The 12,410-nt window shown below is 40.8% G+C and overlaps 1 protein-coding gene across 7 annotated transcripts in view; it reads left to right on the top strand.

Annotated features, from left to right (window-relative positions):
* Positions 1-2,269: 2,269 nt before the first annotated feature.
* rabgef1 (RAB guanine nucleotide exchange factor (GEF) 1) overlaps positions 2,270-12,410 on the top strand; it is a 45,132-nt gene continuing 34,991 nt past the window's right edge. For 2 of the 7 annotated variants that reach the window (XM_048556910.2, XM_048556909.2), the window contains exons 1-2: positions 2,272-2,403; positions 8,558-8,603. The gene's annotated coding sequence lies outside the window, so the exon portion shown is untranslated. Of the gene's footprint in view, positions 2,404-2,799; positions 3,161-8,476; positions 8,604-8,626; positions 9,501-12,410 lie in introns of those variants that run through there. The other 5 variants (XM_048556907.2, XM_048556904.2, XM_048556906.2 and 2 more) reach the window with 5 other exon arrangements.

Genomic DNA, 12,410 nt, shown 5'->3' with positions numbered 1-12,410 from the left:
AGTTGGAGTTGTGTTTTAACTGTCTTATTTGGAGTAGAAGAGGTTGGCTGCTGACAACACAGCTGAAGATTTGAAAGCTAAGAGATCTGATCTCTCACACTAAGCTTCAGAAGCCCAGACAGTAGAAATTTGAGTTAGAAATATTATTAACCTTACCTGAGTAACTGAGAAGGTTCCCAAAAAAGCAACCAAACAGTCAACATCAATGCAGTGAAAAATGCATTGTGAAAACCATTTAAGTAATCTGACTAGTTTTATTACTTTTTTTATTTATCCCTTAACTGTATTTGTTTCTCTATCTTTTTTTTGTCTGAATGGGGCTGAAAACAAATGGTTCAGGTTTAAAGCATAGGCATGAATTAGACATTAACAGAAATCTATCAATATTTGTTTTGATTCTTTCAACTGACCTAGCTTCAGCAGCATTTCATTGGGGCAGGTGACAGGGGGAGGAAAGAAAGTCCCAGATTTCCACTAGTATTTACATTAAAAATGATTTTTTGATGTCACCCCTGAATTGCGCAGATTTTTCATATCTGGACTCTTCCAAAGGAAGTTGTTATGGAGGAAACAGACAGCCAAGCCAAACAGGCTTTCTACCTTTACATTTGCAATGCAGTAAAATTAAACAGTCAGAGTGTTACAATTCAAGATGGTGGTGTCACACAGTAGATAGCATTCAGACTCCTGAACGTGCCTGCTCCAGACAGGCTGCATCCTTCTCTTGTTTGCCTTTTTTGTCTTTTTCTTTTTTTTTCTTCATCTTCTGACTTCATGGGGAAGCTGGATCAGGGTGTCAGCTGTGTTGCCTGGGGCAAGGAATCATGGCTGCGGTAGGTGTGGCACATGGTCTTGGCAAGTAGTCGGCTGTGGCAGTGACAGTGCCTGGAGTGGGGAGTCCCAGCTGTGGTAGACCTGGAGCGTGGACTTGGCGGGGCATTGGTTGTGGCAGTGACCAGAGCGAGGACTCCTCGCTGTGGTAGGCCCAGAACATGACCTTGGTAGAGTCGGTGAAGGTGCCTGGACCGGCTCTCCCACTGCTATTTGCCTGAAGCATAGTCTCTTGGTAGGATCATCATTGCTGGTCTCGGAGCAAGGGCTCCTTGAGGCCCAGAACACCTTGCAGAAATCCTGGAGCTGTATTTGAAAACCCCCTTTACAAGGGATAAACTCTGCTTGTGTAATTTCTTTTAATTCTTTTTGTAACTCAAAGTGGTGCTGGATTGTGGTGACAAAACGCTTTTCACTTTATCTTTCTAGATATATATGACAATAACCAATTATCACTCAAATCAAGTATGGCCAACATATTTGATGCGCTGAAACGTAGGAATATGCACCAGAAAAACGGTCAAAAGTCGTTTTGTTCAGTGTACCAATCCCCCACAGCTTTGCGTACTCAAACATCACAGGTAGACATCCGACACAGAGAACGATGGATCGGAAACTATACAGTTAACAGGTTGAGATATCCTACCAAATCAGAGGGGCCAAAACGTCGTGGGATCGAAGGGTGCTCTCTGAAATGAGAGGGTCAAATTCCCTAATCATGAGCCCCATTCGTTGGGAGCCTTGACGGGTGGATAAAAACAAAAGGATGCGTGTCCGCAGATGTTTTCGTTTGGATGAATGGACAGGTAATCCGTCTTGATGTGAACCGGTGCAGTGGAGCTCGGAGTTATGCAATATTCACTTAACTGCTGGCCACGCAATAGAAGCAGTCTAGTACAAAGGAGTGCTGTGGATGCCAATACCGAGAAAGATGAGGACTTTCAGCAATGCCCCACGGACGATCAGAGTTCAGCTTCCAGTCCGGCAACTTTAATACGGCAGGGTCGGGCCATCCTCCCAGGTCCGAGGAAGGGTCACCGAACCCGAAACGTTAACTCTGATTGTTTTTCTCCACAGATGCTGCCAGACCTGCTGAGCTTTTGATTAGATTCCCTACAGTGTGGAAACAGGCCCTTCGGCCCAGCAACTTTTCTTTTTAAACTTTGATGGAAAAAGTTTACCAGGACAGAGATAGTAAGAACTGCCGATGCTGGAGTCAGCGATAAGAGTGTGGGGCTGGAGGAACACAGCAGGCCAGACAGCATCAGTGGAGCGGGAAAGCTGACGTATCGGATCGGGAACATTCAGATTTTCTTCAGATCCGAAACGTTAGCTTTCCTGATCAACTGATGCTGCCTGGCCTGGTCTGTTCCTCCAGCTCCACTAGGTGTTTCCAGGACAGTGACGTCAGCGCCGCTGCGTGTCGCTGCGCGGCTCTGTGCGCGATGACGCAATGACGCCTCCCTCTGAGGTATCGCGCGCCTTAGCGGTTGGTTAAGTGAGCGAAGAAAATTCCGGTGGGAGCTGGGGGTGTAGGAAGAGACGGAGAGTGTGGCTCGGACAGTGATACAGGTGAGGCCCTGGGTTTGGGTCCGCTTTCTGACAGTCTGAAATGAAATGAAATGATTGATTATGGCTTTGCGTTGTTACGCCGATCTTCACAGCCCGGGATGCGGCCGTGTCGATTGAGCCGGGGAGCGGCAGTTGGGAATCAGCCGCTGGCTAACCGGCATCTCCCTGCTGCACGGCAGGGCAGGGCCGGGCCATCCATCCTCCCTCCTTCCCAGCCATTGATGGCTGCAGGGAAAGGCTAGGCACAGAGCCGTGGTGTGGATGTGGAGAATTAGTACACAAACACCGGGTGATCTGCCCCAGAGAGAGAGAGAGATGGGAAGAAAGGTTTGAGAAGAGTCAATGCCATCTGTATTTAAATGTATTAATTTATTCCTGTGTTGATCATGTTGATAGTGTTCCTTCTCTCAGCAAGTCATGCGTTCAAGTCACACTCCTAGAGACTCGAGGACGTAAATAAACACAGACGGGCACTCCAGTATCGGATGGGCCAATTAAACTAGAAAGCAAAACAAAATTAAAAACTATATGCTCAGCAGATCAAGAAGTAGGCGTTTCGATCGAGATTGTAAGATGCTGCTTGGCCTGCTGTGTTCATCCAGCTCCACAACTTGTTATCTCGATCGAGATTGTCTTTGACCAGAACTGAAGCCTGTTTTTAATCTTCTTGGAATCGGGATCCACAGCACGATTTGGACAAGACTTCGCCCTCTGCCCCTTGCTAAAACTTGGTGTCCAGCTCCAAGCTTAATAACAGGTGGATTGCATGCCCTATTTATCTAAATCAATCCGGCCGCCGACGCGTTTTTACTGTACTGGGCCCTTATCAGATGTCACTAGAGAATTTGGCCCACTCGTTTTAGAGACCTCAAACCCATGCGAATTGGGACATTAACTCACCAGAACAAGTTGTTTGTGCTCAAAGTGGCTGCTGCATTTCCCTTAATTTCAGCTGCTAACGCTTCAAAAAAAATAGACTGTGAAGTAATTTACATCCCCTGGAGACTCGAAAGGAAGGCACTTTTTTATACTTCCGCTAGAGATGAAAATAATGTGCAGAATTAACCAGCGTGGAGCTGGACGAACACAGCAGGCCAGGCAGCATCAGAGGAGCAAGAAAGTTGACATTTCGGGACGGGACCTTTCTTCAGCATTTCAGAATGCTGAAGAAGGGTCCCTATCCGAAACATCAACTTTCCTGCTCCTCTGCCTGGCCTACTGTGTTTTCTCTTACTCCAGCATCTGCAGTTTTTAACTACATGTCAGAATTAATCATTCTGTTTCTTCATCAGTTGCATCCTGCTTCAGTAGTTTGTGGAGTATTTTGAGGTATCTCTGCAAAGTGTTGTAGAACCCTGTCTAGCTAGTCTTTGTCTCTGGGGCGAGAGTCAGTAGGTGGGTTACTTGTCGCAGAATTCCTAATGTTTAACATACTCTTGTAGCCATTTATTTGTATGACTGGTCCAGTTTATTTTCTGATCGGTGGTACTCCACCAGCTGTTTAAATCCGGGGATTTGGTGATAGTAATACAATTGAACCTCAAGGGCTTGTGGTTAGATTAATCAAGGTAATGAAAAAGTTACAGCTCAGATTTAGACTGAAGACAAAAGTAATTTGGACAGCAATTTCTGGTGCCTGTATATGTACAGTTAAAAACTGGTAATCAGTTACAATCTAAAATTGTCTCCCCTGATCGTGTCACTATACGGGAATGCCACTGAGAAATTTGACATTGAAATAAATGGAAGGTCATGGAGTTTCAATGCTTGTGAGATCTGACACCACTAATCCTGCAAAGACAAGTGCTGCCAGTCCAATGCAGTGCAACAACTTTTAAACAGCAGTTTGTTAATTACTGCACAACAGACTCCTGTAACACTGAAAATTGGCTTTTATTTTCATCTAATTTTCATTGTATTTGCAGATCTAATTAGAAATAATTTAAATACTCACTTGTTTCAAAGAAACATTTCCCTCTTATTTCTCTAACATCTGTCTTTCCTTCCTTCATTTTGCTTCCTGCACCTAACTTCGTATTTAGTTAACTATTTTAGTTTCCTGGTTAAGATTCTGTTTGACTTCTTAATCATTACAGAATGTAATGGTTTTGGTGAGACTTGTTATTTATATAAATGATTCAGATGTGAACATAGGAGATATGGTTAGTAAGTTTGCAGATGTCACAAAAATTGGAGGTGTATTGGACAGCAATGATGATTAGCTTTGTTTACAACAGAATCTTGAACAGTTGGGGCAATGGGCCAAGGAATGGCAGATGAAGTTTGATTTAGATATATGTGGTGCTGCATTTTGGAAAGTCAAATCAGGGCAGGACTTATACACTTAATGGTAAGTTCCCAGAGAGTGTTGTTGAACAAAGAGACATTGGAGTGCAGGTTCATAGTTCCTTGGAAGTGGAGTCACAGGTAGCTAAGACAGTGAAAAAAGTGTTTGGTATGCTTGCCTTTGTTGGTCAGTACATTGAGTACTACATTTGGGAGGTCATGTTGCCCTAGACATTGGTTTGGCCACTTTTGGAATATTGTTTGCAATTCTGGTTTTCCTCCTTTTAGAAAGGATTTCTGAATCTAGAAAAGGTTCAGAAAAGATTTAAGAGGATGTTGCCATGGTTGGACGATTTGAGCTATAGGCAGAGGCTGAACAGACTGGGCCTGTTTTCCCTGGAGTGTTGAAGGCTAAGAGGTGACATTACAGACGTTATAAAATCATGAGGGACATAGCTAGGGTAAATAGGCAAGGTTTTTTTCTCTGGGTTGGGGGAGTCCAAAACAAGAGGTCTTAGGTTTATGGTGAGAGGGGAAAGACATGAAAGGGACCTGGGGCAACTTTTTCATGCAGAGGGTGGTGCGTGTATGGAATGAGCTGCCAGAAGAAGTGGTGAAGGCTGGTACAATTACACCATTTCAAGGGCAAGTAGATGGGTATGTGATTAGGAAGGGTTTAGAGAGATATGGGCCAAATGCTGGCAAATGGGACTAGATTTATATCGGATATTTGATTGGCATGAATGAGTTGGACTGAAAGGTCTGTTTCTGGGCAGTATATCTTGATGAATTTATGATTGTTTACTCAGTTGACAAAAATCCCAGATTCCACCCATCCCTTTGAGGGTTACGTTCCTAAAACGGAAGGGGGTGAGTTGTTGGATTGTAGGACTTGGGAACTAAAGTCCTTGAATATTTTCTTTTTGCAGAAAAGGTGTAATTAAGAATGGAAGTAATGGAATCCCAAGTTGTTGGCCAAAAATTACTGATAGAGATTCTTTGGTACAGGAGCTGTCTGTCTGTCTTGTATGCCACAGTAACTTGTTTGGAAATGGATTTTACATTGATCATTATAACATGAGCCGTGCAAATTGCCAGTATTCAGGCTGAACAAAAGGCACATTCAAACATGTAGCATTATTGGGCAATGAAGTGTTCAACTTCAATCTGCTATCTATACATCTATTACAAGATATTTCAAGGTGACTGAATTTTTGTTTACAGTTTTTGGCTGCAGGCCTTAGCTGGCAATTTTGAAACTCCCTTTTTTTTTGTGGTTACCATGAATTAGTTGTCTGCCCTCTACTGCTTTAATTTAGGCAAATGCTGAGGAACTACTGTTAATTATTCCAATGTATCAGTATTCTGAGGAAAAGTGCATATTTTTAATCAAATCTTGATTTAAGTAGTGGCAGGTAGGAATATTTACCCCTGAGACAGTGGCTGTCTATTCAGTATCTTTTCTTTTGAATTGGTATTACAGTTTTCAGATTTGTTTTGTGTATTGTGGCTGGCTCATCAGAGCTGTTTTCTCCCACAAACAGTCCCTTGTGCCTTATGATAAGTGATGGGTTCATACTTCCTCCTACTTAATCACGTAATGCGATACCGACATGACAAAGGATGTGTTCATGCTTCCTATTACTTAATCACACGATGAGACAATCAATGCTAATTTAATGCTAGTTTGTGTAATCTGAGCAAATGTATTGTCTTGCATTCAGTCAGTCTAGTCAAGAAGGGTCTAATTTGTTTAGATCTTTTAGACTTTCAGCAGATCGCTTTTTTCTAATTTGTGTGACTGTTGTCCACTTTTATTATTGACAGGACTCTTTTCCTGACTCCACATTTACTAGTAGGGCCACCAGTTCTCACGTGCATCTGGAAATGATGGGGGTATTCTGAATCTAATGCTGAGAGGATAATCCATGAAAAACCAGTTTAGTACTCGATATTGCATCCAGTTTCAGCAGTTTCCTCCCTGAGAAGAATTAGGTTAGAGTTGTTTCCGTTGAGTCCAAGTTGAGTCAATTGACCTGTAGTGTTTCATCTCAAAGTGGTAAGAGAAATCTGTCACCTGCTTCAGTCACAACTGCAACATCAGATCAATGCAAGGATTATATTCCCAGAAGCTGTCAAGGTGACTGTGGCAATGAGCATTTGAGCTGGAGACATTTGTTGCACCTCAGTTTGCCATGTGCTGTATGAGGGAGGTCATTCTCACTCTTACTGTTTGTTGAGGAGTGACTACATTTGTAATGACGGTCCCCAAATCATTACGATTAGATTAAATTGTTATATTCCCAAGTAAGGAGGGATGAACTGGTTTTCATTTTAGTTTGGAGTCTTAAGATTCCTTTTAAAAAATCCGTCTCATGTATGGATTTTTTTTTCCCAATCTGAATGTGTTTATTTAAAAGGGAGCCAATTTACCAAGTTAAAGTTTATTAGCTATTAAAAACAAGGCAAGATAATAAACATGACGCGCACACAGATTAGAAATATGAATTGCATAACAAATCACAGTTAAAAAGACATGCAAACCAGTTTTATGAAGCATGCTGTTATGACACAGGGATAGAAAGCCAAACGAAGTCAATTCACTATCACAGGATTCGCAACAAAGTGTAATTAAAACATTTATTGATCCTCAAACTTGCTCAATTGTTCCCAACCAGACTTCATGGAATAATGATTCTTGGGCATCAGCTTTGGAACTGAAACGAAAATTAACAATTTATTCTTAATAATGTAACTTTAACAGAACATTTATAAGCAACAGGCATTCTAAATAATATCTATGATCTAAACCCAATCTTCTTTGGTCCTAAACCTCACTCTCTTACTGACAGACACAGTTAACGGCTAAATTGGAAAGGAAAATAAAAGAATTGTAATTTGCCAGCTCGATAACAGTTTCAATGATGAATATCAGGCCTTCATGAAATCTTGGATGATGGATTGTATTACAGGCACATAGGAATGTATATCTTGCTTGAATTCTGAGGTGACCAGTCAATGAAAATGGCCTTAGCAGACTTCTAGAATTATTCAACAAATTTTTCTCCTCTTAGAACGTTCAACAAGTTAATAACTGAACTGAAACCAGAGAGCAAAACAAAAGCAAGCCTATCCAAAAACTTTCAAAAGAAAACTTCTCCTGCTTAAAACCCAGATGGTTTATTTTCTCTCTTCTCTTTCATCAACATTCTTTGTGACTAGCTGGCCAGCACCTCTCTTACTTGATCAACCAATTCAACATCCAACCATCTGTTAGTCCCTGAGCATAGCAACATCTGGGGTGCCAAATTGTCTACAGTGTTCTTGGAGCAGTAATTAGCCTGTATTGTCTTCCTTGCCTAGTTTCCCCCATAAACATTTGTATTGTTCTCTCCTTGTACTAAAAGAAAACAAACTTATGTTCAACGTTCAATCCTGAACTTTAAATCTCAGTTCTAAACCAACAATGAGAAAATATAGTGATGGTCCCAATAGTGAATGTAGGAAGTGTAGCTGTTGGACGATACTGGTAATTCCAGTGTTGGTAGTTTTGTGGTTCTTTTTGTTTTGCAGTGTAGAGATGACTAATGGCTGTCTTCAAGCTATGAAGTTCTATGCACCCTAGCCCATACTGGCATATCTGCCCACATGTAAACACATACAAGTCCAGGAGAATCTGCAGTTTAGACCATTATTCCGCTGAGAGAGTTAGTCAGATTGTCATTGTCTCTGCAGCCACAAGAAATCACAGTGTATTTTGTTTTGAATTCTATCTCCTGCTCTGAAGGTTTGCTATTTGAAGTTCCTTTGGCTCCTTTTTCACATGTAATATTTCGTTGTTCCTCTTGGGGCTTTGTGATCCACACAGGGTTTTGCCAGACAGCCATTGAACATACATCTGCAGTCACCCTTTGGTAAGTCATTTTCTTTTTTCAAACAGAAAACTCATAATTGAATATTAAATATGTTTGTAAGTAATGTGAGATTATAATCATTATCATGGATACATTTCATCCTGTCTTAACTAGAAAGAAGCAGGAAGAGTGACAAGGCAACTTTGCTGGGTTTCCTGCTTTCCTAATGTACATATTGCTGTTAAATGCAAGCTTTTTATTCGCTCAACATCTTGTTACACAGGTAGTGAATCATGCAAGTATTGGAGTGCTGAAACAACACTTCAGCTACCCAGAGTAGTTTGGAAGAACCCTGCAATATTTGGTAGAGGTGGTGTTGAAACTTACTGGTCTGTTGCATGCTGCTCAATCTCACTACTATTTGGGGTAGATAGCCCTTGTTAGTTTGTAAAGCCAAACCAATTTGGAGCAACCATATTTGCAAGAACAGAGGCAAACTACACAGGCCCTTCTGACAGGGCTGTCTCTGAAGTGGTCAGTTAATTGTGATGTGAGTAAATGCAACCCAATATCCTATTCACTTGCAGTACTAATTTTCCCTCTGTCACTGACCATGAATGCATTGTAAATCCTAATGCAAAAACAAATACTACCACAAAATGAATCTTTCAAACTAAATTTGTAACTCAAATTATTCCATGTTGCATACAAATATTAACTTATTTATTTATTGACAGGATGTGTGCACTACTAGCGAGGCCAACATTTATTGTGCATATTTAATTTCCCTTCAGGTGATGATATGCCGCTTCCTGGAAATGTGGCTATCATTTGGTGCAGATACACCCATGAGCTGTTAGGAAGGGAGTTCTAGGATTTTGACATGGTGACAGTGAAGGAACAGCAGTATAATTCCACATGAGGATGATGTGTGTCTTGGAAGAGAACATTCAGATGGTAGTGTACCCATGATTCTGTTGATTGCATATTTTGGATAATATGCAGTGCCGCCAGTGTACTTCAGTGTTGGAGGAAGTGAATGCTTAAGGTCATGGGTGGTGTTGAATTTATTGTGTTGTTGGATCTGTGCCCATCCAGGCAAATGAATAGCATTCTACCGCTCTCCTGGATTTTACCTAGTAGATGATAGACGGATTTTGGGAATCGTTGAGGTGAATTAATTCAGAATTCATAGCCTCTGAATTGTTTTTGTAATCACATTATTTATATGGATGGTCAAGTTCAGTTTCTGATCATGGTAACCGACACGATGTTGATAGTGGGGTATCAGCAATTGTAATGCCATTGAATGGTTAGATTTTTTTTTGCTGGAGATGATAATTGGCACTTGAATGCCCAAAATGTTATTTGGCCGTCCTGAATGTTGACCAGGTTTTGTTGCTTTTAGACATGGCCTGCGTCAGTATCTGAGGAGAGACTAATGGTGGGAGGAAATCATAAGAAGCTGAAAGATGGTTAGTCCTATGACACTATCCTGAGGAATTCAGGGCTTTGTGATACTGCGGTAGTGCCCCTACCTCTGAGCTAGGAGGCCATTGTTCAGTTCTGTCTGCTGCAGAAGTTTATAATAACATCTATGAACAGGTTAATTAGAAAATTGAGACCTTGAGAAAAAACTGCAACAATGTCCTTGGATTGAATTAGTTGATCTCTAGCAACCATCCATCTTTGTGCCAAGAAGCAAGAAGACATAATAGAACTGAGTCAAAGTGACTAGCATTCGCCGATCATGTTGGTTCCCAAACCTGATGGAACTCAACAATTCTGCATAGATTATCAAAAAGTCAATGCCGTGACCATATCTGACTCATACCCAATTCCAATGCTATAGGACTGTGTGGAAAAAGTAGGAGACGCCATTTGTACCACAAAGTTGGGAATCATACGGCACCCGGTTATAGGCCAACAGGTTTATTTGAAAACATAAGCGTTCAAAGCTTCTCTCCTCCAAGTGTTCGTGAGCAACGTAGTATCAGACACAGAGTTTATAAGTAAAAGATCAGAGGGTCACACTACTAATGAGGATGTACTAAACAAACCTAAAATGCTGTAAATCTTCAATCAATTAGAAGGTTTTAATTGATTAATATGTATATGTAAATCCCCAAATTCCGTTTAAGTCACTCCTGAGACAACTAAAGGTTTTATCACTGTAGAGAAGAGGTGACATATAATAGGTCAGGCCTCTTCCTTACACTGAAAAAAACCTTTAGTTCTCTCAGGACAGTGACTTAAAAGGAACTTGGGGATCCTCATCAGTGGTGTGACACTCTGATCTTTTATTTATAAACTCTGTGTCTGATACTGCCTTGCGCATGAACACTTGAAGGAGGAGAGAGGCTCCGAAAGCTTGTGTTTTCAAATAAACCTGTTGGACTATAACCTGGTGTCGTTTGATTTCTGACCTTGTCCACCCCCGTCCAATACTGGCACTTCCATATCATCATGAAGTTGGACTTACTTTGCGGTTACAGGCAAATAGCTTTGCCAGAGAGAGTTTAAAAAGTTTCTGCTTTTGTAACCCCAAGTGGGCTATATCAATTAAAAGGAATGCCCTTTGGAATGAAAAACAAAGGCGTATGAACAGAGATAACACGCTGTGAAGCTGGATGAACACAGCAGGCCAAGCAACATCAGAGGAGCAGGAAAGTTTGATGTTTGAGGTCAAGGCCCTCCTTTAGAAAAGGTGACTCATGAACAGAATTGTTGCAGGATTGACTAATTGTTTCGTCTACACAGATGACTTGGTGATCTTTAGCCATTTGTGGAAAGATCACCCAGTGCATTTGGCAGAGCTCTTTGAGAGACTATGAAAGGCAAAGTTGGTTGTAAACTTTGCCTTTGCAAATTCTGCATTTGCCAAGGCACAATATTGGACATGGACGATGACTCCAAGAAACGTGAAGATGAAGACCATTGAGAAATGTCCAACATAATCCTCAAAGAAGAAAGTGCTATGATTTTAAGGATTGAGTAAATTCAACAGGAAATTTGTGCCAAACCTCAGTAAGGTATTGGTACCGTTGATGGATTTACTGAAAAAAAAACATGAAATTTCAATGGACAGAACAATGCCAGGTGGCATTTAAGTATTTAAAAGCAGTATTAACCACTGTACCAGTTTTAGCCACGCCCTTTAAAGTTGCCATTGAGGCAAGCAGTGTAGGTTTTGGAGCTATGTTGTTACAGGAGGATGTTTGTGGAATTGAAAGGCCAGTCTGTTATTTCAAAAAAAAACTTAATATCCACCGGAAGAAACATTTCACCATTTGAAAAAGTTATTGAGTTTGGTAACGGCCTTGCAATATTTTCATAATTACGTTGGAAACAATACATCCGAGAGGGTTATTTATACCCATTACAATCATTTGACATTTCTGGAAAGATTTAAGAACAAGATGCCAGACAATTTCATTGGAGTCTTTTATTACAAGCATTTAATTTACAGATTATACATGTTGTGAAAATATTATCGTGATGCTTTATCGTGGGTTTAAAAGCAAAATGTTTATATAAGATAGAAACGGCCGTGTTCAAAGTTGTGTGTATATATATATATAGAATTAGTATAAAGTATGTAACTCTAGGTTAATGAGTTATCGATTGTAGTAATAATGGAGTTAAGGTTTTAAAAGAAAAAAATGAAGGCATTTTTTCGTGATGATGGTTCATTGTTTATCTTAGGGAGGGAGATGTTGTAAAGTTCGGTAGAATGCTTGCGGATTGAGAGGCAAGAAGTTAGAATTTGGTGTTTGTAAAATGCTGAGGGAGAAAGCACTGCATGATCCATTTAAAAGATTTTGCTTTTCTATGCTTAGAGATTTAAATAAAGTGTCCTTGAGCAGC

Source organism: Stegostoma tigrinum, chromosome 27 (assembly GCF_030684315.1).
Source record: "Stegostoma tigrinum isolate sSteTig4 chromosome 27, sSteTig4.hap1, whole genome shotgun sequence".
In the NCBI taxonomy this organism is placed as follows: domain Eukaryota; kingdom Metazoa; phylum Chordata; class Chondrichthyes; order Orectolobiformes; family Stegostomatidae; genus Stegostoma; species Stegostoma tigrinum.
The sequence above is the reverse complement of the archived record's forward strand: the minus strand, read 5'-3'. Positions and strand labels throughout refer to the sequence as shown.